Source organism: Papaver somniferum, chromosome 7, assembly GCF_003573695.1.
Source record: "Papaver somniferum cultivar HN1 chromosome 7, ASM357369v1, whole genome shotgun sequence".
Lineage (NCBI taxonomy): Eukaryota > Viridiplantae > Streptophyta > Magnoliopsida > Ranunculales > Papaveraceae > Papaver > Papaver somniferum.
This window is the reverse complement of record NC_039364.1, coordinates 262575532-262599961: the sequence shown is the minus strand read 5'-3', so window position 1 is coordinate 262599961 and position 24430 is coordinate 262575532. Positions and strand designations below refer to the sequence as shown.

The 24430-nt window shown below is 36.3% G+C and overlaps 1 long non-coding RNA gene and 3 other non-coding genes across 11 annotated transcripts; all 4 read left to right on the top strand.

Annotated features, from left to right (window-relative positions):
* Positions 1-1611: 1611 nt before the first annotated feature.
* LOC113300279 lies at positions 1612-6789 on the top strand. Of its 8 annotated transcripts, none has more exons than XR_003335660.1 (8): positions 1612-2025; positions 2115-2243; positions 2334-2385; positions 3898-3980; positions 4879-5001; positions 5182-5267; positions 5816-5912; positions 6194-6789. It is a non-coding gene; the product is annotated as an uncharacterized LOC113300279 (long non-coding RNA). The 8 variants fall into 8 exon arrangements; XR_003335659.1 differs by having other exon boundaries at positions 1612-2029; XR_003335658.1 differs by having other exon boundaries at positions 1612-2040; positions 2155-2243; positions 2338-2385.
* LOC113300904 lies at positions 2505-2591 on the top strand. The gene has a single exon (XR_003336006.1). It is a non-coding gene; the product is annotated as a small nucleolar RNA U36a (small nucleolar RNA).
* Positions 2943-3050, top strand: LOC113300885. The gene has a single exon (XR_003335991.1). It is a non-coding gene; the product is annotated as a small nucleolar RNA snoR97 (small nucleolar RNA).
* Positions 3673-3758, top strand: LOC113300895. Its single transcript, XR_003335999.1, has one exon. It is a non-coding gene; the product is annotated as a small nucleolar RNA snoR8a (small nucleolar RNA).
* Positions 6790-24430: the final 17641 nt, after the last annotated feature.

Genomic DNA, 24430 nt, shown 5'->3' with positions numbered 1-24430 from the left:
TGGTGTAGATCCTGATTCAAATGTGGATGAACGATGAACTTCATCATAATTCGTCATCAGAAAATTCAGAAGTCGGTCTTTCAGTAAAAACGTTGTAGAATCTTCGTCCGATGTCGGATTTCCGCGGTCTACCCATGTTTTTTCATCCTCAGAAGATTTCCAAGCTTTTTCAAAGAAGTTTTTTGAGTTTTGAGCATGTTTAGGGGCCGAAATAGGCGAAACAGTAAACTTCCAGGAGATTTTCAGAAACTTTTCAGCTGGCATGTAGTCCAATGTTTCGACCACATCTCTTTGCTCGTTCATACAATTACTATGAATATGTTGTAGAGGACATCCATGCGAAGATAATGGTATATGATCCATCCTTAGATTCTTCACCAATTGCTCCCAGCTCACCCCTTTGTGCAAGATAGTGTAAAATCGTTTCAGACGAGCTTGTTGTAAAACGCCCTTATTGTGTCTTTAATCCATTCGCTCATGTCTTGAACACTTGATGAAGGATTTTAATGCCATTTATTAATTTGAAATCTGAACCCCTTGATTGATACATGAGCATGGTGCTTGCAGTGCCATCTTGTTTCTGTCAGTCGTAGAAATATCACTTCTGAAACCCTGGTCACGGGACCCTAGCCGAGGTTGCTCTCGAGAGGAGATGATGTAATGACCATGGTTCCATGTCCCAGTGGTAGCATTCCTTTTATGATGAATGATTAGCACATGAGAGTCTGGTGCCACGGGTCTTGGACTGTGAAACTGATCGTCATGATCAATGGACCGTCAGTCCCCAGTATCTTGTTGAATCTCTCCTTTTCGTTTTCTCTTCTTCTTGTCAGACTTGGATAGAGGACCCAGGTAGAAAAATTGATGTAAATACCTAAGTGGTCGAAGTTGGAGATACCTTTATGAAGTACTTGGTGGAATGACCTGGTGGACACCGATCGACTGTGGAAGTTATGAATCTCGTCTAAGAATTGTTGCTTGCATGTACACTCTGGAAGCTGTAGGAACCTCATACGATGTCGGAATTCGACGCTTGACCCCAACTTTTGAAGCTAAGAGGCTGAGTTATCACATGAGAAAATAATCACTCAATTTGGGGTTTTAGAGGTCAGCCAACGAAGGATGCACATTTTTAATATGTAATCCCGTATAAATTTTTCAGATTTCGTAGACCTGACGGTAAAGGCCATATCTTTCAGCTTGTATGTCCGATTGATGCACCCTTTTGGTATGTTGTAGAAGAGACCTAAACGAACATCTTTTGTTGAGGAAGAATTGTCCCATTCCTCAACATTGGTACAATTTTGTAAACCCATGGCTTGAAGCATGTTGTATCTCATTTGTAGAGATGATGAGAACATCTTGTAGAAGACTTTCACTAGTGGAGAATGGATTTTTAACCACTTTCTCGGCTTTATAAAAACCACTTCTGAGGGCTGATGTAACTATATGAGCTGTGAGACACAGTTGTTTTCTAAGGAAAAAGAAAACTTGTCTCCGACACAGTCGTTTTAGTGAGGGATATTTTTGTAAAAAACCAAGGCTTACCAATGGATTTTAGAAACCACCGTGAAACCAAGATTTTTCTATAGTCCCAGTTTTCAAGGTCAAGACGTGGTCTTACGTGGTTTTCTTTCCATATTCTACCTCACCCAGTTGTGTCTCTTAATTCTTCCTTTTTTCTGAAAACAAACCCCAGATCGTTCTCTTTCTAATCTTTTCACTCAAACACATGATTCGACCTCAAGCTCTCAACGATTTCTTCGACCTGTAACCAATTTCGTCGATCCGTAAACATTTTCTTTTTTCAATCTCAATTTTGAACTATTTTTTTCTCCTTCTTAAGTGGTAATGATAATCTGGAAAACCCCTAAATCGAATATTGAATCTTGTTTTACTGCTGGTAAATGGTAATCTCAAAAACTTGTGACTGTAGTTGGTTTTTTGAGTCTGATTTAGTATTTGAAAACCCAGATCTAGTTTTGTTTTGCTGAAGCTTTGAGTGGTGAAGATCGAGCATATCTTGTAGGTACTCTTAAGGTAGTACTTGTTCTGTAGTTTTGAGTTTTGAGTTTCATTGTTTTTCTTTTTTAAAATTTTGTTTTTGAATGCAGGGTTTTGATTTTAGTTGGGGTTTTGTTGTTGCTGCTTCAGGGTAAGCTAATGCCATTGTCACAAGGAGCAAAATCTGAATTTCTTGATTCCCTTTCAATAAACGTGTTGAAGCTACGCAAGAGATTCAGGTCTGTTTTAATTTTTAATTTGGGTTTCTATTTGTACCAATCATAGTTTCACTCTTTGTCATTTCTGAATATTTTTGTTTTATGTTTCAGTTAGGGATTTGGTTTCAACTGAATGTCCTTAAGTTGTTGAAGCTCAATAATGGTATTAGGTTCACTCGATAATGAATAATACAGTAATATTGTTTGATTCCATGTAGCATAGCGTATGGTGCTTCTAGAAGATAAGTATGGTGCTTTTAGAACATATTCATTGTGGTTATTTGCTTTTGATTACAAAATACCCGCGCTTCTGAGAGTAATCTACGAAGCTAAAAGGGTAAACATAGTTGAATTTCTTGATATGAGCCATTATCGATAGTTCTGTTTCAGAAAATTCTTGATAGAGAGAATTGAAATGACTAGTTTTGTTTATCTTTTTTATAGATGTGTGTATGAAATTTCATAAAGATTAATGAGTTGAATCAGTATATTAATTGAGAAGCCTATGAATCTATGATGATGTTATCCAATTAATTGAGATGTAGGGGAACTGAGACCCCGTGTACGGGGAGAACCCATTGGGGAAACTGTATTCATATTATGGCATTTTTCATACAGATGCGGCCTGTAATTTATTTTATTTTGTTCAATTGTTGTTAGTTCTTGGTAGTAGTTTAGTTTACTCCTGAGTTTCATCTATCTTGTTAGCTAGTGTGTTTGGATAACTGTTGGACATGAAGACTGAAACAACTCATAGAGTGTGTTGTCTAGCTGAAGCTTCTTCTTTCGTAATTAATAAGACTGGAGTCTAATAACAGCACTACATTTTCTATGTTGAAATTCTTGACTAAAAGCTTTATTTGTTGTTTCACCAATGATGTATTTTTGCTAGCATAGGTTCATCTGCATCTGCATCTGCATCCATCTGTATTTTTGCTTTATTTTTTAATCTTCCCATAAGCTATAACTCTTAGGTATGCTCCATCTGCATCTTGTTGTGTTTGTGTTCTGTAGCATGTATGCTTCTCTTACCGTGTTCAGTAGCATCTTGTTGTGCTTGCAAGCGACAGTTTGATTTGAGTATTCTTATGAATATGCTGCAGTACTGGGAATTTGCTAGGACTTTCCCTTGGTAAGATGGTTTTAGGGGGTTTTGACTGATCATTCTTGTGTCTTATGTGATCTCCCTAAGTTCCTTATAATTTTGTTTGCCCTCTCCGTAAAAACATTAAAGATGGGTAGGATGTTAGTTATATTTGATGGCGAGCATCAGAATCCCCCTAGCTACAGAACCAATTTTTCCAGGTGGCTTTAAAACATCTTCATCATGGTTATTATTTTTATCTATCGCTCCCACATTCATCTCCACCACACATGCACTTTATAGCTGAGTTCTGTTTTTCTTTTTTTTTTTCCTTCGTTTTTCGAAAGTAGTTAAGATTTTATGAGATTGGCGTTGCGATGATTATAAAAATTCCTCGTACAGAATGTTAAATTGCATGATAGAGTCCATCTACCCATAGAATATGAGCTTCCCTATCAAATCTTAACTTAATTTTTTGTACCTCTTTAGTTTTCTTATAATTGTTATTTACGCGCAAGCATTAGGTTCACTCGATGTGTGGATTGTTTCAGTTTTATAGAGTTTGTTGTACTAAACGTATCACGTTTTCAGGAAAGTATCTCCAAAATCTTTAATGTTGCACGTCGATCAGCTCACTAGGAATGTGAATTAGGGATATCTGAAGGAGATTTTTGGTAAGTCATTTCCTTCGTGATCTGGATTCCAATAAATCTGGTGATAACGCATCAAGTTCTTTGTACCTGGAAACAGATATTGCTTGGCTCAACATTCCTTTCAAGTCAAACTTTAATTCTTTTACCTCTTCAATTTTAATGTTGGACTTTCTTAGGTGGGTGTGTAAGGAAATATGGGAAAAGCAAGTCATTGACATGCATTTTATAGATCTTATAGTTTAGTGCTTGCCACTGTTTTTTCGTCGGGGCATATTGGCTGTCTAGGTTGCGATAGAGAATATTGTGGGGCATATTGGTTGTCTCAAGGGGTGCCTACAAGTAATAATCATAATGTCTGCAGTCCAGAAACCTTTAAACCAGTATGTAATTGTTTCTAAAACTATGTAACTTGTTGTAAGCAAAGTTCCTGAATTTTAGTTTCAGTTTTATGCTGGAATTATGTCTTTGATTAAGTAGACGACAATATTTATTGTTGAATTCCCAGTTTACTTTGGTTAATATATACAAAGACTAACCATGGGTCTCTAAATTATCTTGGTTTGAGACACTGTGAGCGTTCTTAAAAGGTTATGTTTGGGTAGCTTTAGAGACTAGAGCTATGCGGAATATACTCAATTTAAAATCGAGGATGTTTAGGTTCTGCAACTAGTGTGTATTTGAAAACAGTCTTTAAAATGTCATCCTAGTAGAACAGTCTACACCAAGATGCTCTTAGCTTCTATCAATTAATCCTCATTAACATTATATTAGATAATCCTTACAGTAATATGGCATGATGTAGTAACTGCTGCCCCATGTCTTCACAACTTTTTGGTACGTTTTAGATCATCTTTGACATCATCTGCAGTTTGATTTCTTTAAAATCTAATACCATCTTTTCTTGTTGCCTTTGTTCTAGCAATGGGTGCTTCTCTGAGTGCCTAAGAAGGTCTTTTGAGAAACACCATAGATTTCTATGTCCCAGTGTCGTGGAACTGTACAATTTGTTGGTAGAAACCACTTTTTGCATAACATCGAGGAGGTAAATTCTTATAATTAATTTCCTATTTAAGATTTGTTGACAACATGTTGGTTTTGTAGACTTGTTTTAGATAAATACATAACATATTTAGTCATCTTACATAGTAAAGGATGTATTATCTGTTGATCTACCACCACTTATATGATGTCTCAACTCAGTTTTGGTTTGATTGCTTTGTAGGAAATACTACAAGCTAACTCTTAACTAAGACGTGGAAGTGATTAAATCACCCTGTTGAATAAATGTGCTTCCATTAATCAAATCTTGTAAGTACATCCCTTAACTCCACCACTTCTAAACATTCTTTCTTTGCATGTTGTGTTGTCGTCGCTTTTTGTAGAGAACTTGTGGAAATACATGAATTCTCTTATGACCACTAGATCGTCCATAAATGAAATTGTACATTGCGTGTGAATAGAGGAAACCATTAATAAAATATGAAGTTAGATTTTTGCCAAGTTCCAGTTGACATTTGATTTAGATTTCGTGTTTACTATGTTATTGTTTAAGGATAGGATAACTTGGGTTTAGTTGAGTTAACAAAAATAGTGAAGCATACCAAGTCTGATTCTTGTTGTAGTACTGAATTTTTGTAATGGTTTCTTACGACTTACGAATATTCATTTTTCTGTTTTTTTCTATAATTCATTTGTTGGTTACTTGTTCAGTTGAGTTAACAAAAATAGTGAAGCATGCCAAGTCCGATTATTGTTGTAGTATCGAATTTTTGTAATGGTTGCTTGCGACTTACGAATATTCATTTTTCTGCTTTTTTGTTTTTTTTCTGTAATTCATATGTCTGTTACTTGTTCAGGTCATTAACTCAGCTAAAAAGTCAAGGCGGAAAAGACCACATTCACCATCACCGACAGAGGAAAATGAAGCTGCAGATATTTCATGTCCTCAATGTGGTAACGTCAATTTCATACAAATTCGTTTTCTACACGTCTTGTATTATTTGTTATTGTAACCAAAACTAAAGAGGAAAAAAACAATAGAAGATAGATATATCCCCAAATCTAAAGGAAAAAACATAAAGAGGGGAAAATGTGTAATTGTTAACAAATGGTTTACCAGATTTGCATTGTGAATTTGAAGTAGTTCCTAGCCGGCGTACCAATGGAATTGTTGTGTTATTTGATCTACCTAAAAGATATCATATCTTATCCGTTAAACTTCATTGTTGTTTCAGTGTTGGAGTTGAACAATATCTGAACTTTGAATGGAAAGTAGTTGCAGTGAGGAAAAAGGATGTTACAGAGTCGTCATCATCTTTGAACAATCACTAATTCAAAGATAAGTTTTTGTTTCCCTTTGTTCAACCCTTTACATAATATTTATATGAAAACCTATGCATTTGAGCTCGACAAGAACTGATGTAATGCATTATAATGCAAACCATGATATGTAGAATGAACCTGAAGGGATATGAGAGCTATAGCCGTTATTGAATATTAACCACAATTACAGCAGTCAAAACTTGCGCAAGACAAGCTAAAAATAGTCATGGTGAATAGCTGCAAAGCTTTAAACTGGGTTTGTGCATCTTGACTGTCGGAAGAAGATTCTCCATGATAACTGATAGCCGAACCTGGCTGCTGAGTTTAGCCAATTTTTTATCTTAAGCTCGTAATTATATGAATGTAGGTTAAGGTTTTCCAACTTACTGTTAGAATTTTTTGGGACTTAGAACTTGCAGTATTTTAGATAGTTGAAATTATAAACTGAATACACTTTAAGTACAAATTGAGTTTTAAGGTTATTATCAATTTAATTTTGTTAAGTTCAGATTTGAAGTCATTATTAATTTAATTGTGATTTAGCTTTTAGTTTTTGATTCAGTTGAATCAGCTTTGGATTCAGCTGAATCAATATCATTTTTTTTATAAAATGTCATCAATAAAACGACTATCTCTGTCAGTGCTTGCCGCTAGACTATTGATGGAAGTAGTTCTTTTAATGAATTCAACCTTTGCCAGGCACAGCCGTTTTGGGAAAAACCACTTCAATATTCCAATTGATGGACACAGTCGTTTTTAGTGATATTCCTTCTTGTCCTGACGGTGGTTTAACTTCCATTTTCCACTAGTGTTTGGCTTGTGCCTGTCCGTCGTGCAAGATTTGGGAAGACATTGATGCTAATATGTTTTCATGTCCACACGTCTTGATATGAGTCATTAGTGCTTGGAGAAGTATGATCCATCGAGTAACACTTCCAGACTTAGGTTGTACATAATGGACAGTTGATGGAGCTTTGTCATGAGAATGTTGCTCTTGAGACCGTTGTTAATGCTGAGATCTTGATTGAATTTTCTCAAGACATTCTTGTTGATGCTGAGACCATGATTGGAGTTGCTCCAGAGACCGAGAAGGCTAGAACCATGATTATCAACATACTGTTGCTCCTCCATCCAGTGAGCCGCGAAGTGGCTTTGTCAGGGAATTGATGTTGTTGCGGCAAATAGCAGTAGCGTACTTTATTCAATAAGATCAATCCCCAGCGTGTTGAAGGAGTTCGTGTCAACGTTGCATCTGCTCCAGAAGTATTATCACGGGATAATGAAGACCTATCGATTGAACTTTGATCGTGTCGGTGTTGATTCAGTGTGTCACCGTAGAGATATTGTGCTGAAGATAGATGAGCTATTATCTAAGCTGTACTCTTTGATTGGGAGTACAGTTTGAAGGCTTCTGAAGAATGTAGCATTCAGAGATGAGAGGTTTTTGCCTTTCAGTTGGCCTTAGAGAAGTAGGTGATTGACAGTTGTTGTAAGGATTTTCTTAGATGCTCGAGTGTTGAGGCTTCACATCCTTTAAGCGTCTGATGTCGTAGGTTTGATCGTCTCTGCCTCGAGTATCCTCTGTTGATTCAGCATTCCTTTCGTTGCGGTAGTGGGATTCAACACTTGTGCGGACATCAGAGCTTTCTGATTTTGTGGTACGCAAGGACACTTGTACAAGGCTATGGAGAAATGCCCAAATTGTTCTTTTCCGTGCTTGAACATCATCTCAGTAATGTATGTCTCAGTGAGATGCTCGATTCGGAGAAATGTCAGATTCTACCACTTGGTAAAATATTTCTGAAGTGAGATTACCCACTTATAGCGTCTTGCAATAGCAAAGATGCTAGCAGAATTGAGTCCCCATGCTAGAATAGCATGTAAGGAAATAAATGACATATAAATGAGAGGAATGAGACTTTCCTGAGTGCAGGACCTTTGGATGAATGTATATGCACCTTTTGTAGGTTCTTGTTTCAACCTCGCCAAAGTTCGAAATTCCTCCAAGTGCTTTGATGATGGAACGTCCGCCAAATCTTCTGGATCAGAACTTTCTTCTTTGGAGAGATGTGTAACCAAAGGCGCTTTGTAAGTACCCATCTTTTCAGCATGGATCCACGCTTGTCTGAAGGACATGTCATATCCTAGATTTTCCTGACTATGTGAAACTTGGATTCTGTCCAGGTTGAACTTATGTTCACTTTGAGAATGATGTTGCCATAAGTATTTCCGAGCGTTCCTTCAAGGTCTCTGATTGAGATGGGAGCATGAGTAGCTCATTGTCGAGTGATGCATGTGGATCCGATGGTTTTCAGTGGAATGTTATTGATGGCGGTGCCAGCATCGATCAACGTTCTTCCAAATTCGTTTCTTCTGAGATTGACCGTGGTAAGTAGTCCTTAGTCGTACATCTCTTGGTTTGTGGATGGAGGCTCAAGAAGTATTTCCGGAATGGACTTCTTGAAACGATGTAGTTCAGTGTTGTGAACATGTCTCTCCTTTGTGCCTTCGACAGATAGAGCAATCCACGTTCGACCAAGGATTGAACTGCCTCTTTGATAGGTTGTTCAGAAAGTGTAAAGGTTATGATTGGGAGAGGATTTTTGCGTACTCCTTCAGTCCCCAGTTGAAGCTATTGTGGATCAACCGTCTCTTCAAAATGTTGCAGTCACCTGTTAGATGATAGGTGAACCTATGAAGGCAACAATACCTGGGATTCTTCATTTCTTCTTCAGTTAGATGCCTCCTGATGAATGTCGATTTGCTTGCACCAACCTGAGTCCAAACTTCCAATAACTCGATCACTTGTTCAATGAGAATAGGGAGCTTAGAATCTGTATGATCATTTCCCCGTTTGTTGATGCAGGGTTGAGGTTTGTGCATTTCAAGATTGGTTATCTTTTCTCTGTGCTTCCGGAGGAGCTGGAGAAGCATGCTTGCGTTGTGACTCGGCTTTCCATTTGCTCCCTTCTGCAACAACATTTGTGGAAGGATGGAGGTTGTACTGCTAGTTGATCAGACGCCTGCTATCTCGAGTCTCTCGCGGCTCCTCAACTTTTGTAGTTTTTGCTCTTTTCAATAAAGCGGGTGCAGTAGTTGCCGATCTCTTCGTCGGTTCGTGAAGCTCTGAGAAGGTCCGGAAACAAATATTTTCGAATAAATCTCTGTAGACTGGGATCATGCTGTTGATACACAAGTCTACCAGTTGTTGCTCCGCGATATTTGGATCATGATAGTCCAAGGCCTGGACTCTGAATCTTTTCACGTAGTCATTGGGATGTTCATTGCTTCTCTGAAACATTCTTCCAAGACCAGAGAGAGTAATTTTCTCTGACACAAAGAAGTACTTTTTGTAGAAGGCGTCAATCATTTCTCCCCAATTATTGATAGTTCCTGGTGTGATGTTGTTGTACCAGGTGTATGCCCTGCCTTTCAAGGACTTTGAAAATTCTTTGAGGAAAACAACATGGTTATGTTCATGTTCGCTTAAGGCTTCCAGGAACCGAGAGACATGTTCTCGAGCATTGCCTGTTCCATCATACAGAGTGAAGGTTGGAGAGGTATAACCTTTTGGAAGAGGAATCCTTTGCGTAGCAGGAGGGTATGGAGGCTGGTGACGATGGACATGTGATGTCTTGTCTTTTCCACGGGTTCTCCAAGAGACGTTCCAAATTTTCCCGAGTAATGAAATTTGATGATTCCTTTGCTGATGGATCGTCTGCAGCTTTGCAGACTTCGTTGTTATCCACTGTATGAATTGGAACTACTTCAGGATCAGCATCTGAGGATGTTCCTTTTCCTTGAGTCTTCTCTGACATCTTGTCAGTAAGAGTTTTGAGATAATTGCACAGCTCCTTATGTGTAACAGCCATGTCAGCCTGATTTTTGGCAAGAGTTTCCTGCACTTTCATGAGATCGCCTATGGTAGGTGGATTTTCTCTGACTTCCTCAGGATGCCGGCCAAATAATGGATGTGCCCCAGAATTGGTCTGATGACCACCGCCGTTGTTGGAAGCATGAATGGCTTCTAGAATATCGTCATTAGTATGGTTGCTAGTGCTAGCATCATTTGTGTTAGGGTCTGCAATAGTACGTGACCTAAGATCAACCATCTTGTGAAATCTTGAGATTGCAACCGAGAGATTAATCTCCCACTATAGTCGCCAATCTGTAGATGGGGAAAAACGATTTGCTGGTTTTTACGAAATTGAAGAGTCGACCGTGTGGAGACTCCTTGAACCGAGCGAAATGTTGAACCTCACACAGATGCACTGCAAGAAGGGAGTGCTTTAAGTTCGAGAGATCAATCTGTAAGACTCCGACCTAAACCAAGAACAATGGTCGTTCCAGAGTCAATTCACTCACAAGAGAGGATGGGTTGATCTGTAGGAGGGAAGCTGAGAAATGTGTGAGATCAATGGTGATCTGAGATTGTAGGTGTGTTGTGAATTCAGCGTAAAAACGCTCTGGATGATTGAATTTTTCTCAATTAAGAGTGGTTGCTCAGACGATGAGTTCGTGTAAACGAAAGATTGTCTGTATGAACTTGCCGAGAAATTCCTTGTTTAGACGAATGTTCGAGTATTCAAATCTTGTCCTTTCAATCAGGATTCAGAGACATTTTATAATGCCGGAGTTGAAAACACCATGATCCCATGAAGTGTGACAGTTGCTGGAATCAGAGAGTGGGGAAGTGGGAAATCGTGTTAAAACCAGTTTCTCATCGTGTGGAGACTTGGTTAATTTTCCACCCACTACTTTTCTAACTCTTCCAACTGATTGCACGACTTGCTCACATTCTCGTCATGGGTGAACACACGTGCCTTAGACCTCCATACCAAAACCCTAGTTAATATCCCCCCATGTGACACTATTAATATCTCGTGATTGTGGAGTCAGTTGCTGACTTTATGGGACGATGAGTCCATGTATTGCTGAGTTGAACATGATTTGAAAATGTTTTGAAACTCATGAATTAAATATGTCTGCTGAGACGAGGTATTATTATGTTGATTACCTAAGACGAGCAAACTGTGTTGCTGAATTGTTGAATATTGATAGTTGAACCAATATTATTGACTCTGAGCAAATAGGTTCGAGCAAATATTGCCAATTCGAGCAAATATTGCCGGTTTGAGCGAATATTGCTCATTTGATGAATTATTGGTAGCAGGACCAAATAAAATATTAATTTAAGATACCACTGCTGGGTCGAGTATAATAAATAAAAGTGTTGATCACGGGATCAACATAAAATTATTAGTATTTGAATCCGCTCAGAATCATGTTTTTGCAGAGTTCTGGATTCAAAACCCTAATTTTAATGAAATGATGATTTATTGAAAATCAACCGCAGAATGAAGCAGGGAACGGCTACATGGGATGATGACTCCACCATGTAATGCCCAGATGCTCGAATGAGCAAAATACCAAAGTCTCTTGAGGACTAGTTGGCGAAAGAATGATTAAATACTGGTTTTATCATTTATTAAAATAATTCTCGTGTGAGCGACAGATAATAAAACCTAGCCATGAAAAGATGAGGGACCGACCAAGTGGTCATGAGACCGGCTCCTGGTGGCCGTGGGACCAATTGATGGTCGTTTTAACAAACTCTTAATTGTTTGAAAAGAGTTTGAACCTAATATGAGCAATTGAGCAAATTAGGTTAAAATAGTTAAAACATGTGGGGCCGTCCACTTTTAAGCCTCAGGGCCACCCTTGGTCGGTCAAGGGGATGAGCCCGTGTCACCATGGTGTTCATGTCTCATTCCTGAGAGTTTTGATATTTTCCGGTGCGTGTTTGAGCAACATTTCGAGAAAATATGCAGAATTCAGGGTTTTGCTGAAACTAGGAAAAATACATGAGATAATGAAAAATAATTAATAAAATAGGGAATTGCAAGGTGTGGGACTGGCCACATCTAGGGCATGGCCAGCCGGCTGACAGTTACGGTCCCACTCACTTTTCCCAGTTTTATGTAATTTTATGTATTTTCTCTGAATTGAGGGAAATTCCCTGAAACTGGAGAGTTTTATGAAATTAGGGAACTTCCATGAGATGATGGAAATAAAATAATAATAAAATAGGAAATGATGGAGTGTGGGACCGGAAATGGCCAAGGCATGGTCGGTCGGCCAACGGGCACGGTCCCAGGGCACTCTTCCCAATTTTATGTAATTTTCATGATTTTAGGGAATTTTCATAAAATCAAAGAGTTTTGTTGAAACCAAGGTATTTTGTTGAAATCAGGGAGTTTTCATGGAACGGGGAAAGCAAAACAAGTAATAATAATAAAATAATAGGCGTGTGGGACCGTCCGGCTAGGGCCCGGTCTCACAAGTTTTCTTAATTTTATAATATTTTTCATGGTTTTAGAAAAAAATCATGAAATCAGGGAATTTTCATGGTTTGAGAGAAATAATAAAATAATGGGGACGTGAGGTGTAGGACCGGCCACAGCTAGGGCATGGCTGGCCGGTTGGTGCTCGGTCTCGTGACACCTTTCCCTAATTTTATTATTTTCTTGACAAAGAAATATCATGAGATTAGAGAATATCCTTGAATCGAAGGAGATTTGCTCGAACGAGAGAATTTTCATGAGATCAGGAAAAATAATAAAATATGATAAAAATATAAAATTGGGAGTGGGACTGGTCACGGCATGACTGGCCGGCTGGTGAGCCCAGTCCCCTGGCGCCTTTGCTAATATTTTATTGTTATTATTTTTCCTTCCTATTTTGCATAGGTTCATCGTTCATTCGTATTTTTGAAATGCTTGTTTGCGCATTCAAATGCTGGTATGTGTATTATTACTAAGTACACTTGCACTATTTTAGTCAGGGATTATCCGATGCTCAGATGCCTGTTTCATTGAATATTTATCACTAACCCGTGGAATTCTGCTGGGAAGAACCACGAATTGAAGTGACGAAATATAACGAAGAATCGTAGAATATTGCTGGATATTCAGGCGATTAGAGATAATTAACTGATGGCTCTATACTAGCAGGGCTTCCTATCTAGGAGCATTAAATATCTGAGAGTTGAGCAATATGAACTTGCTGGAGTATCATATTTCTCCTATATAATCAGGAAAAACCTGGTTGCATCCTGAAGACGTTGTCGCTCTATACTAGCAGGCATTTTGTCTAGGAGCCGTCCAATCTTTCGATTCTATATAGAAATAATTACTGAATTTGCTTAGTATTCATGAGATGTGTCGTGGCCTCAGCTGGGAGGCTACACATCTACAGATACTCTGAGAGACAACCTTCTCAATTAGAGATTTTAAGGCATGAGCTTTCACGCTTTGAGAGACATGAGTCTCAATACTCATCCGATTGCCGAATCCGGAGTATGCATAATTATGGTTTTACGATTTTACCCTTGTCGAAAATCCACCATCTACAATGATATTGTCAAAAGGTTTTTAAACTTAAAGCATATGTGTCTTTCCCTCAATAAAACATATGTCTCTTTAATTTCTAAGACAAAAAAGCCTACTTCTCCATCTGAGTTCAGGCCAATAAGTTTGTGCAATACTTCATATAAGATTCTTTCTAAAATTCTAGTTGCTAGAATGAATCATTAATGTACAGAATTGTGTCTCCTTATCAAACATCTTATGTATCTGGAAGGCTCATCAATGATAACACAATAATTGCTCATGAATTAAATCATTCAATGAAGAAAAAAGAAGGTGAAGGTGGATGGATGGATTTGAAAGTGGATATGTCTAAAGCCTTTGATAGATTGGAATGGTGTTTCATATTAAAGATATGAGAAGTTTTGGTTTCTGTGAAGAATGGATTCAGCTTATTGAACAATGCATCAGTACTACATCTCTATCAGTACTACTTAATGGCTTTCCATGTGAAGAATTCAAGCCTACAAGAGGCATTAGACAAGGAGACCCTTTGTATCCTTACCCTTTTATTTTAGCTATAGAATGGTTCTCAAGGACTCTAACTGCAACTCATAATTTTAAGAAAATTCCAGGCATTAAAGCAGCCGAAAATGCTCCTCCTATTAATCATATTCTCTTTGCAGATGATTGTCTTATCTTTACTCATGCTAGTTTAACCAGTGTGACTAATCTTCTTCAAGTCATTGAATATTTCAGCTCACAATCTGGTCAAGTCATCAATTTTGACAAATCTTCCATTTTATTCAGCAATAATATGGATCCTTCTAAGTGTGACTCTCTTAGTCACATTCTTGGAGTAAAGAACATGGATAGTAAAGAGATGTATTTGGGATATCCTTTGCTTATTGGTAAATCTAAAGTCAGTTCATTTGAAGACATCAACTTAGCCTTTGAAAGAAGACTTGCTAATTGGCAGGGTGGTACTATGTGTCAAGCTGGGTACCATGGTAAAAGTTGTTCTCAATGTTGTGCCTATGTATCAGATGAGCACCTTCAAAATTACAAGGAAATTAATAGAGAAACTAGACTCTCTTCAAAGAATTTTTTTTTGGGGTTATAAATCTAATAGAGGAAGTAATCCTATCCCATTGAACAACTGATGTACTCCAAAAAAAATAGGGGGCTTAGCTTTTAGAGATCTTGAGAAACTCAATCATGCTCTACTCACCAAAGTTGCATGGGGAAAAAGTACTCAACCTGATTTACTTTGTGTTAAACTTCTGAAAGCCAAGTACTTCAATAATGAAGATTTTCTTCATATACAAAAGGATAAGAACAATTCTAGTTGGATCTGGAAGGGTGTGGAAGTTAGGCTCAAGAATCTTCAGCAAAATGTTTGTATGGAGATCAAAAATGGAAGGAAAACTAGAATCTGGTTTGATAATTGGATCATTAATCTGGATATTAAGCCAGTACCTTCTTGCTCAATGCATCTTAGTTTTGAGTTTGTTTCTGAACTTCTACTCCCAAATGCTTCTAATTGGAACATAAGTTTACTTCATATTTTATTCTCAGATGATGTGGTAGAAAAGATTACAAGTATGCAAGTTCATTTACTGGAACAAGATATTATCAGATGGAGACATACTAGAGATGGATTATTCACAGTAAAGAGTGCTTATAATAAATTGGTTGAAAGCAACTTTCAGCAGAATGAAGCCATCAATTATGTTCCTAAGATTATTTGGAAATCATTATGGAAGATAAAAGCTCCTCACAGGGTGAAGTTATTTATCTGGAAGTGTTTAAAAGAAATTGTTCAAACAAAGGATAAGGTTGCAAGATACAACAATAACTTGAAACCTATCTGCACAATATGTTCAACAAGAGGAAACAATCTTTGATCTTTTGTTAGAGTGTCAACATGCTAAAACAATATGGAGAAGCCTTGGCATTAACGTGGATCAAGTTGTGCTCAATTGTGATAATATAAAAGACTGGATCATCTTTCGGTTCAATACTCAACATTCAAATAGAAGGGAAGAAGATCACAACTGGAGGATTACTTTGATGGTTAGCTATTGGGTCATTTGGGAAAAAATATGTGAAAATGTCTTTCAACAAAAATCTCTTAATCCTTTATCCACTATTTCTAGAATTAATTTTCACTTGCATAACTTCTCCCTTGCAACCAAGAACAACATGTTAAAGCATCCTTTAATTTATACTGTTTCTGCCCCTTAGAATATGTAACAAAAGTATTTGTCGATGCATATTTTGACTATCTAACTCATACCTCTGGCACTGGTATGGTGTTTCTATCTTGTATAGGATCCTATGATGGAGTTAAAGGATTGTATGCAGACAGAGTAGTTGATCTGGAAGCTGCATAATGCATGGATATACTGGAGGCTCTTAGTTGGGTTAAGAATCTTAATATTTCTGAAGTTCAACTCATTGCAGATGCAGAAATGGTGGTGGAGTCTATCATGTCTAATAATATGCTAGTCAGATGGGAGAATAATCATTTGATTGGTAGTTTCAAAAATTTTATGCCTTCTTTTAGCACCCGTAAAATCTCTCATGGTAAGAGAAACTTGAATAATTTAGCTCATAGTGTAGCTAAAAGAGTAAGGAAGGACAAACTTCTAGAATGTTGATGGCAAAAGGAAGGGGCAAGTACGAGTGTCCGGATGCCACAAGCCCAAGTCCAAAAACAATTTTTTTTTGAAGCATGTAATTTTATTAAGTGAAAACTACCACCACACTCATTTCTCAATTTTTTTCTCACCCTCAAACCCACGCGTGTGAAACTTCAAGCGCGCACCCATTTTCAGGATGAAAATTTCTCTAGTGCTCATAGTTTTTGAAATTAAGTTTTTTCGGATTTTTTTCCTTTGAAATGCGAAAATCCCCTTTCCTTTGGCGAGATATTCAGACAGTTAAGAGATCACCAAATTATAAAAGAGTTCATAGCATGAGCAGCAACAGAAGCAAATCTATTACAATGGAGAGTATGATTCATAATGACAGTAGCTTAACATGAGGGTTTTTTCTTGTAAGATTCTAGGTTGTACTTTTTTTTTTTTTTTTTTCCTGATGTCGATTCAATTAATGGATTCCGGTGGTTTCTGTCAAATTTGTTTAACCGAATTCAAGAAGGACACTAAGGATAGGTATTTGTCGGACATGGAATTGAAGATGAGCAGGAATCAGAAATTGGATATCAATCTATTTTGTATTTCGTAGAGAATTGATGGGTTTCCATTGATTTAGTGATGAAAGACGGTGGTGCTGCGAATTAGAAGAGTGGGGTTCTGATGGTGTTTGAAGAAATAAAGAAGAAAAAATTGAAGTTACTGTTGATGGTTTGGGGTTTTAGAACCGGAAGAAGATAAAAGAATTTGTTGGATTTGTTTGAACCTTAAATAATACAAGAAGACTGTGACATAAGTTTGAACCTTAAGGAATTTGTTGAATTCGCTCTTCCATCGACGATGATGATGATACAAGTAGGTCGGACTACGATGATCCAAAGTCCAAACATGATAAGCCAAAGTCTGCTTGCTAGAAGTATCCAAGGTTCGAGTACGAAGATCAATAGTCTGACAACGATGATCTCCGAAGACGATGACCCAAAGTCTTGCTACGAAGATTTCTCGTGTAAACGATCCAAAGTCTAACCACGACGATGATACAATCTGATAACGATGCAAGTAACTGGAAGTGCAGTTTATCTGGTCCCATGCAATATAATTGCAAACATCTGCCTTGGTAGTTATGTTGGACTTTACTATTCAATCTCTCTGGCATGACAAAGTTTATCGACTTCTATTCTATACTTCATATTTGCCTATGTAATGCAGTTTCAAACATCTGTCTTGGTAGTAACACTCGGTCCGAAGCAGTCATTTAGATACTGACATTTCTAAAACTGAGTATAGATTTTCAAGTGCTCAACTGCTAAATGTTATTAGACCAATTTATAAATGAGATACCCTATGGTATTAGTGTAGAATGTTTTTTCGCACCAGCGATGAGTTTACTTCTCCCTGCCACTGACTATACTATCTTGCTGATATTTGTATTCATTTTTGGGGATTATGAACAAAGATAACACTTGTACCTATGCTTCCATATGAACCAAAAAAACATAACTAAATGAGACCGCAAACAAAGTTGTTATGGTTTAGGGTATAAAATTCCAAAGTCATCTATTGATTAAATTCTAATCTAAATCACAATACCACATATACTGCCGCGAAATCACATACATTTCAAATCTAGGAATAATTATAAAAAAAAATCGTAAAAAATGCAAAAAGATTACCTCCGAATGATCTGCTCAATTACATCAAATCCCTTCAATGATTGATTTTTTGGCAGTTTCAACTTCATTCGTTGGATTTAACATTACAGACACATCACATTTCTTCAACAACAAAAAACCAAAATCAGAATTATAGTAAACAAAAATCAAAATTAAAGGAGGAATGAAAATCCATGCATGAATAATCGAACAAGAGAATGAGCCAACATAATGAATTCTACAGAGTTGAAGGATCTTGTTATTTCCACTTTTATTGAAATTTTACCTAATTCTATTCTCAAAACAACAATTCAAATGCGACAATTAAATATCTAAGCTCTCATCATGAATCGAATAAGAGATTCGATCTGTGATTTTATCTCTAGTTTAACAGCAGTAGATGAGAGTTGTTTCGACATATGAAACAAAAAGAAGTTGAACTGCATCATGAAGAAAATAAAGTACATTTAATTTATGGGTATATTTGTCATCAGAAAAGTTCTCTTTAGCCTGAATCGTTCATAAAATGACCAACTCGTCTTGAATTAGTTAAATTTGGATCTCCTTGTACTAGGCTTGAGGAGACTGGATTAGAGTGTTTAAAGCCAAACATATTTGGGATTAAACGTTAATTTCTACTCTCTTTTTTTGTCAATCAACATATTTCAATTCATTCAAATCAAAATATTGATTACATGATCGCTTACAAGAATAACAAAAACACCAAAATACAAGATAATTATCCCCCTAATACAATTAGTGATACCAATTACAAGTATATCGCAAAGATAAAGAGCCATAAACCATAAATATACCCAATTTTTGTTTATGTAGTAGGGAAGAATGATGGTATTATCCGGAATCAATTCCGACCATTTAATCTGATTTTTTTCTTCTTTGATAAGAGATGCTCCTAAAAGAGAGGAGTACTTTTCCCATAATATTGTATAATCAAACGAACTAGGATGCCCTAAATCTCTTAGATTAAAGAAATATTCAAAACGATATCGTGTTGAATGATTGATGTTTTTGAATCAAGAATAACAAGCCATGATCCAGCCATGAAGATTTGAAGAAATCGCCCGCAAAGCGAAGAAATAATCGCCCAAAATGACGAATAAAAATCGCCCCAAATGGAAAAGAAATATGCCAAAAGACATAAAAACAAAAGAAATCATGTTTTATTCGATTAAAACTTAAAAAGAAAAAATAATCTGAGCAAGAGGTTGATGAAGGCTAGAGTTGTACTTTTTCCTTTTAGAGAGAGAAAATGAGAGAGAAGAAGAAGAGTTTTTTAGTTAGAACTATCTAATTAAACGTTAATTTCTACTGAGTTCTCCTCTAACACCCGTCATTTAGATGGACCGGATCCGGATGTAGATGGCACCAAATCCACCAATTTTACCCGAGCTCACCCACGTCTGATTTAGAAGTCAAGTCAGATTTTGGGCCTTCTTTTATCTCTTCCACCGACCCACACTTTCAAAAACATCATCTCATTCCCCTCATTCAACTGGAATTATTGAGGGATTGGTTGTAATCAATGTTTTACGAGCATATCCTTCCCTCACTCCCTACTCTCCCTTCTCCTCACTCATCTGAACTTAACACCTTCTCTTCCACTCACTCCCATTGAAGTTAGTTGAATGTATGTGTGTTTCATTTCAGTATAATTTTGGTGCGGTTACAAAGAAGATTACTTTAAAGAGTCGGTTGGAGTCGATTGGAATATTTTCCATGGTTTGGGTTTTGGTTGATCTGAATTTTTTGGGGAAGAATTGAAAAAATAAAGGTTTATCCTTAGTTTTTTCTACTAGGAGTAATATTTTTGTAGTGATAGAATTCCAATTGCTGTCACAATAACAAGAAAGTTTGTTTTCAATTTTTGGAGATTATGAACAAAGATAACACTTGTACCTATGCTTCCATATGAACCAAAGAAATATAACTAAATGAGACTGCAAAGAAAGTTGTTCTGGTTCAGGGTATAAAATTCCAAAGTCATCTATTGATTAAATTCCCAATGCAAATCACAATACCACATATACTGCCGCGAAATCACATACATTTCAGATCTAAGAATAATTATAAAACAAGATTGTAAAAACTGCAAAAAGATTACCTCCGAATGATCTGCTCAATTACATCAAATCCCTTCGATGATTGATTTTTTAGCAGTTTCAACTTCATTTGTTGGGTTTAACATTACAGGCGCATCACATTTCTTCAACAAAAAAAAAAACAAAATCAGAATTATAGTAAACAATAATCAAAATTATAGTAAATCAAAATCAAAAGAGAAGTGAAAATCCATGCATGAATAATCGAACAAGAGAATGAGCCAATATAATGAATTCTATAGAGTTGAAGGACTATGGATCTTATTATTTCCACTTTTATTGAACTTTTACCTAATTATATTCTCAAAACAACAATTCAAATGCGACAATTATAGATCTAAGCTCTCATCATGAATCGAATAAGAGATTCAACCTGTGATTTTATCTCGGGTTTCAACAACAGTAGATGAGAGATGTTTCAGTATATGAAACAAAAAGAAGTTAAACTGCATCATGAAGAAATTAAAGTATTACATTTAATTTATGGGTATATTTGTCATCAGAAAAGTTCTCTTTAGACTGAATCGTTCATAAAAGGACCAACTCATCTTGAATTAGTTAAATTTGGATCTCCTTGTGCTAGGCTTGAGGAGGCTGGATTAGAGTGTCTAAAGCCAAACATATTTGGGATTAAACATTAATTTCTACTGAGTTCTCATCTAACACCCGCCATTTAGATGACCGGATCCGGATGTAGATGGCACCAAATCCACCAATTTTACCCGAGCTCACCCTGTCTGATTTAGAAGTCAAGTCAGATTTTGGGCCTTCTTTTATCACTTCCACCGACCCACACTTTCGAAAACATCATCTCTTTCCCCTCATTCAACTGGAATTATCGAGGGATTGGTTGGAATCGATGTTTTACGAGCATCTCCTCCCCTCACTCCGCACTCTCACTTCTCCTTACTCGTCTGAACTTAACACCTTCTCAGGGCCGTCTCACACTTTTTGGAGGCTCTAGGCGTGCCTCTAAATTTGGGCCTTTTTGGTGCACCAATATATTATAATTTTCTAAGAGAAATTTATTGGTCATACCTATATGAAACTAACAATTATTGTTTGCACACACCACTTTTAAACCATGTTTTTCCTCATATTCTTATATTGTTATATAATGCGTATCACTAAATGTAAGGATATGTAAGATTTATTACGAACCACCATTCTAATTCTGCACTCCTATGAATATTTATCTATATATAATACAAAAAGGAATTATGATCTTCGTTTCCTCGGATTTAGAGAAAATAAACAACATTTCAAATTGATATTTGTTTTTATATGGATTACTTGAAATTAGAGAAAATAATTTTTTTTTAAATATTTACCAAAAAATCCATAATAATATATATGCGAAAAAAATATTCAAACGAAACTAAAAAGAATCGTATCGACTAGAAAATTATACGTAATAAGATTTTATCATAAATTATGTTTTTAATACGTAAGAAATGTTTAGACAATCAAATTAGTAGTAACGTCTATAGTAAATACATTAATGAAGATAATTGAAGGAATTATCGACTACCGTCTTCTTTTCTTTTTTAATTACTTTTTTGCAATTAATATTCATATAATAATAAATTTTCAACAGTAGCTACTTCTTTATATTATCGTCTATGGAAGTTATTTAATTAAATTGCCCATTGAAGATAATTGCAATATTTGATCTTCATGAATAAATATTATATATATTTTTTTTTCGTGATATTTATATTCAATCATTTTTTTCATGGTGGCCGATCTCATGATAATCTTCAAAAATTATGCTTATAACTTTCATGTTCTTCCTTGAATAACTAAAGATGAATACTTTTGACAATTGATCCTTGTCTTATATCTTCTTGTGAGATTTGTTAAAATCCGAGAAAATCATTTTTCTAATAAAAGATCGCATTTGTTGTTCTATTATGAAAATGACATCGAATGGAGGTGAGTTCTTAATTGAACTAGCGCTTAATTAATATATCTTGGGGGGGGGGGGGGGGGGGGGGGGGGGGAGTGTGTTTGTGGAATTTAGTAGAAAAAAGTACCTTTAATCTCTTTAAGGAGAAAGAAACTAATTTGTGAAACTTAGTGGAATCTTCATTGATGATATGATAGAATTCTTAGTATCAATTATTCTCTTAATGGCTTAATCATGTGGAACCCAGTTCTCATCACTTTTGTCAACTTTGTGACAAAGAGGGTAAGAAAAAATAAGTGATATATGGCTTTTCGAAACATTATCTTAAGGGGAAGTTAATTAATATTTGTGCTCATCGTCCTATCTAAAAAAATTGACATGTAAAGGCTAAGGAGGAGTACATATCAAAGTAAGAAGTAGTACCACTATATGTTTGAAAAATTATATTGTGCTTAAAAGTGAAAAACGATATTACTCATTGGGATAACAACTATACGCGAACTGAAAGTCATCCATGCAAATTCTGAAGGGTAAGAATATTAAAAAATTTATCTATCACTATCGAATCTTCAATTATTTATACCCAACGAACACATGAAGAACCGTAGAAAAATAAAATTTAAAGTTTCAAGAAATCAAAAAAGCATCATGGAATTAATATTGAAAGTCAAACTTGTAAAAGTTCATATGTATTTCAAAAGTTTGGTCACTAAAATTGATAAAAGGGAGATATTGTTAGAGAGAATGCCCGGTTGAACCTCCACCCATTGATATAAAAAGTATGTTGTCAAATTTAGATGTCAAAACTATTTCTCGATTTATAACCTAGTAAAGTTAGATGCGGTCTAGATTAGATTAGGTAGTAAACTCTTAGATTCATCCAAGTTACTCGAGAAAATTAATGATTGAAGATTACATGAAGAATTTTATCAAAGGTTAGTAAAAAAGATTGATTTTTCTTTCAGATTGTTTTCCATTCTATCTATCTATCATAGTAAAATCAAAGACTTTAGTAAATAATCGAATTGCAGAGATGGTTCTTGTCATAGACTAGATGTTTGGCTAAAATTTAGTGAAGTTTCGATATCAAGTTCATGTTTGTTGCTTTTTCGAAACTAACATCAAGTAAATATTCTCTGACGGGTTTCGATAGTATAGGTTCACAAATTTATATGAAGTAAAAAATTTATACATATTAGATTCTGAACCTATGTTTTAAGTTCGTAAAGCTTGAAGAAAAAAAAATCTTGAACTCGACTTGGTTTGAGTTCGCGAACCTATATTTTGAGTTCGGGAACCTAGTGAGGAGAGAAAGATTCATGAACCCAAACTTACTTAAGTTTGCAAACCTAGTTTTTGAATCTGTGAACCTTGATTATAAAAGATCCTCCTGATACTTTTCTAATTAAGTTTGTTAACCTAAAATCTTAGGTTCGTAAATCTAAAGATACAAACGTCCAAAAACTTCTTTCAACAGTTGTTGTACTTTCTGTAATACTCTCACTTTTAGCATGGTGCATGCTCAAAGATACATCATTTGAATGAGATGAAGCGTCATCTCAAGACAATGTTGCGTACTAAGAGGAATATTGGCCAAGGGCCAATATCTCACCATCATGGTGCATTATGCAGGTTATATTGGCCAAGAGCTAATATCGCATTATCATGGTGCATCACGTTAGTGGTTGCACCATCATGGAGGATTACTTCAAATGGTGACTGGCCGAGAGCATTGTTGCACCATGATAGCGCATCATTCAAGTTGGATTTCGGGCCAAAACTGGATTTTGCACCACCATGGCGCATTACTCAGGATGCATGGAAAAACGACCATGAATAGTGAAGCAAGCATGTCAACTAGTCCCCAATTTTTAGTTGTAAAAATGTCAATAAGACATATACAGGGAGGGATAGTTGGTTGAAGGTGCATATACCGTAGATGCACTAGTAAGATTCAAAGCTTAGCCGGTAAAGCCTATATGATGCGAAAGCGTCATTATGGCACGTTACTTACTCGAGAGAGCTTCTAGATGCTTAGGTCCTTGTTGCAGCGTTGAGAAACTAAGGGTGCACCACCAGGGTGCAAAATAAAGGAAGGCCAATGCAAATTCTTGCTTATCATTTGCAAAAGACCATTTAGCCAAAGTGGACTTGGCTATGCTTGGCGTTTGGCCTTACAATACGAGTTGGCTTTAGTTGCTTGTCCCTAAGACTTATGAATTATAGTTTGTGCATCTTTAGTTGCTTCTTCGTACGGTATGTATGCAACCGCAATTAGTTGCAGCATTAATGGTCCAACATTTTTGGTGCTCATATCATCTAACTGGGGATATGATTGTAATATTTTGGTAACTCGTATCATCTGGCTCAGTATTGCGATGCAAGCGATGATTGTTGCCATGTTTGATGGGGTGGTAACATTCCTTGGATGCTCATGAGCC